Here is a 3,936-nt window from a genome sequence, read left to right as displayed (position 1 = left end):
GTCTCCACATCATCACAGTCTGACAGTACATCACGGTCTGTGCTGTAGCTTCTTATTTACTTGACCGGCATGAGGGTGGTACTGATCCTCTGGTAACTCACAGCCAGAGAGGAAATAAAAGTATTTTCCAAAATGTTGAACTTTCCCTTTAAGACATTGAGACGGCAGAACCTGCAGCAGCTTGTTGGCCCTCTGGCTGACAGTGCTACTTAAAGAAAAGAGCGACACAGTCATGTATTTTTGTTAAGAGTTGAACCTACTCCTCTGAATCAGACACAGCAACATGGTGGAGCGGTATTAACCAATCAGAGATGTGCTTCAGAAGTATATACCTGGAATTACACCTTACACCTCACAGCTCACTTTCACAACTGAATTTAAAGTAGAGATGCTTCTTGTTGGTGAACTTGATAGAGAACAAGGATCTATAGGTTCAGACATCACTTTTCTATGTATTACATAACCTGCTCTTCCAGGCGAGCAGAACAAGGAGAGAGAGAGAGGCCATGGGAGGTAAGACTCAGTCGTAGTAAAGTCCATCAGTTCATTCGATGGGTGTCACTCTCTGAGTCGCTCCTGCTCATTCACTCCGACTATGACTGAGGCCGAGCTGTACACCTTGTATAAAGGCATTTATCTGCCTTTGTCTCTGCACCCTCCTCAGAGCCTGAAGTACTACGAGGACTTCACTTTCCGACCTGATGATATTATCATTGCAACGTATCCCAAGTCAGGTGAGTTCACCGTCACATGACAGATGTGCAGATCAGGATTATACTTTATACATGTCTTGAAAAATGAGTCTACTTCTAAGGTTAAAGGTGCCACCACTCAGAAATGGGATTTTCTAAATTCATGTAAAAAGTCTTTAAAAAAGGAATTTAATGGTAAATGTACCAGCTGGAGTCACATCTGTCCTGTGCAGCTTGGATACGATTGTTAAAGGCTGTATTTGCTGGTTTGTTGTTTAACCTGTGAACAGGTTGACAGACGATTAAAGGAACAGTTCGTATTATTTAAAGTGGGGCTCTGTCAGCGTATGAATTGAGTTGCATTGTGGGTAATGTAGGCTCCTATGAAGGACAAAAAATGACATAAGCGCAAAAATAAATACATTTTGGCAATGAAAAATGCTGTTTCTGTATTTTTACATTTATTTATTCATTTATTTACTGTATTTGTTTATATGTTCTATCTCAGTTAAGAAATGTTGCTGCTCTTTAATACTTTGTGTTGTGTTTTTATTGAATTGGTAAAAAGTTAACTGCGATCTCTGAGGTGAATTTCAGTCAGAAACATCCAATTACTGAGCTTTTAATAACAATTACATTAATAACATTAATCATGGCTGCATTCCATTTAGAGTCGGTCCTGGTGTTGTGTGTGCTGATTCACTGAAAAAGCCTTGTGGGAAACTTCATGCTATATATCCATCTTTGCTTTTCCTGCCATGACAAGTACAAAATGTGAAAAGGTGTCACAACATTTAACATTAGTCATTATGACACCCATCAGGAACGTCAAGTCCAGTCGTATAGGACTGAGTCAGGGGCTCAATTGTTACAAGGATCAATATCTGTAATCAGAGAAACACACTGCACTTTGATATAGAGCACAGCCCACTGACCTAACATGTACCTTTGGACCATTTCCCCTTCAAGTTAAACATCAGCTATTAACAGTTCTTTCATCACATACACATACTTTAAATATTTAACATCTTAGTCTCGATCATAGACATTAAATATCAGTTTGATCCTTTGACAAGTTCATTTTTATGCTGTCAACACTGGATCACGATCTGCCCCTCCTGGTGAACCTCCTGCCTCGACCCTGTTGAGTGTTTCTTGTTGAATTTTGAAATTATCGACATTATGTAACGCACGAAGTCACAGCGTGCTTCATGGCCTGGTTCCTCTTGTTTATCTGTCTTACCTGCTGGATTTGTTTATCTGTTTGGCTGCACCTCCTGGTTTTTGACCCTTAAATCATTGATCTAAATGAGCTCTGGCTGAACATCTGCATTTGGCTCCTCCTCCTTCCCTCCCTGCACCAAACTTTATGGATTGTAGTTTCCCCTCATATGCCTGTATGGTGAGTGGAAGAGAGTACAAAGACGCCGCTCTGAGGGCTGCACCCGAAGACGTGTCCAAAAGAAGCGTTCGTTGCCTTAGTGGCTAAAGGACTTCGTCAACACCCCTGATCCTCAGCCTGATAGCCACCAGCCTGTTCCAGTGTTTGCTGACCCGCATCCCACTTCTTAGTTTGCCTGCAGCCTGCTTATGAGTCTACTAGCATCCAGCTAGCCTCCCAGTCAGCTAGCCTCCCTGTTGGCTAGCCCAGGGCCTGCTAGCCTCCAGCTAGCCTCCCAGTTGGGTAAGCTCTGGCCTGCTAGCCTCCCGTCTGCACCCAAAACCTGCTTGTAATCTTGCTCCCTAGTCGACCAGCTTCCTGTTGGATCCTGACTCTGAAGTTCTTGAGTAGTCCCCTTTTCTTTGAGACCCGTCAAGCTATTTCCCCAAGATATCTAGGGGTTAGGAAGGAAGCGTGGGTGACGGAGATGTTGATCCCCCAAGCTACCCAGTTCCACAGATCCTCAGCTGTCCAGAACTACAGATCCTCAATTGTTCATAACTACGGATCCTCAGCTGTCCAGAACTACAGATCCTCACGTGTCCAGAACTACAGATCCTCAGCTGTCCAGAACTACAGATCCTCAGTTATTCAGAACTACAGATCCTCACGTGTCCAGAACTACAGATCCTCAGCTGTCCAGAACTACAGATCCTCACGTGTCCAGAACTACAGATCCTCAGCTGTCCAGAACTACAGATCCTCAGCTGTCCAGAACTACAGATCCTCAGCTGTCCAGAACTACAGATCCTCACGTGTCCAGAACTACAGATCCTCAGCTGTCCAGAACTACAGATCCTCAGCTGTCCAGAACTACAGATCCTCACGTGTCCAGAACTACAGATCCTCACGTGTCCAGAACTACAGATCCTCAGCAAGGCGAGGTAGAGCTGTAGGGGCTCTACGCAGAGGTCGCCGCCGTAAGTAGGGGTCGCGGCCGGTCCTGTTAACGTCCCATCGGTTCCTGCACTGGGGTTGACGTCAAGCCTGATTCTGGTTCTCAGTCAGTAGTGACCTCTGGTCCTGTTTCCTAGTCGGCGGCCCGGCCAAGGCGTGGTCCTGAGCTCCCATCAGCCTCCTCTGCCTCCAGATGGGACCTGCCTTCTTGTGTGTTTCTTCTGTTGTTGTTCCTTGTGTTTGTGTCTGTGTTGGACAATGAAGATATATCTTCACATTCATATTCACAATGTCGTTCACTTTGTCACGTGTCACATTAGTCTTTCTTTAAATGTGAATCCACTGTTACTCTTTATTTCATGAACTTCAAAAAGAATAAAATCAAATCAAAGATGTGGCTTTTGCTCTGTGACCTATACTGTATGTGAAATGGCACAGAGCTAGTAGTTATTTATTACCAGGGATTAAAGTGGGTCAGAACAATCTGTAAGAGTGTTCTGGCACCTTTGGTTAATAAGTAAATAAATCACACCGTTTAAACAGAGTGAGACGAGTGAGCGCGCACGCACACACACACACACACACACACATATTCATGAGGTTACTATAAAGATCAGCTCTGCATGTGATTGAAAAAGAGCGATGTCTTAGGAGCTTTTTCTGCATCTGATTTTCATGATGTGAACAATTCCTGAACAGCATTCAGTTAAAGATCCATATTTTGTTCTTCTTCTGTGTTTTATTTGAAGTGTTGATCCATCAGAAGATATAAAAACCATCTCAGTGTAGTTTTACATCTCCTCTCTCAGGCTTCTCTCTGGAGCTCTAGTAACAACAGGTCGGTGAGCCAATCAGAAGAGAGGAAGCTCTGAGCCTCTCTTCTGATTGGCTGACTGTTTTCTGAGT

At 43.9% G+C, this 3,936-nt stretch overlaps 1 long non-coding RNA gene and 1 pseudogene across 2 annotated transcripts in view; one reads left to right on the top strand and one right to left on the bottom strand.

Moving 5' to 3' along the window:
* Nucleotides 1-519: 519 nt before the first annotated feature.
* Nucleotides 520-3,936, top strand: part of LOC111652851 (sulfotransferase 2B1-like) — a 5,836-nt pseudogene continuing 2,419 nt past the window's right edge. The window contains exon 1 of the transcript XR_015437055.1: nucleotides 520-734. The product of XR_015437055.1 is annotated as a sulfotransferase 2B1-like (transcript). The remainder of the gene's footprint in view (nucleotides 735-3,936) is intronic.
* LOC147819306 (uncharacterized) lies at nucleotides 1,299-3,240 on the bottom strand. The gene is made up of 2 exons (XR_015437056.1): nucleotides 3,053-3,240; nucleotides 1,299-2,226 (listed from the first exon to the last, which is right to left on the bottom strand). It is a non-coding gene; the product is annotated as an uncharacterized LOC147819306 (long non-coding RNA).

The sequence above is a fragment of the Seriola lalandi genome, unplaced genomic scaffold (assembly GCF_002814215.2).
Source record: "Seriola lalandi dorsalis isolate HSWRI2012SDOR001 ecotype SW California unplaced genomic scaffold, Sedor1 jcf7180002054075, whole genome shotgun sequence".
NCBI classification, from domain to species: domain Eukaryota; kingdom Metazoa; phylum Chordata; class Actinopteri; order Carangiformes; family Carangidae; genus Seriola; species Seriola lalandi.
This window is presented reverse-complemented; position numbering and strand designations above follow the sequence as displayed.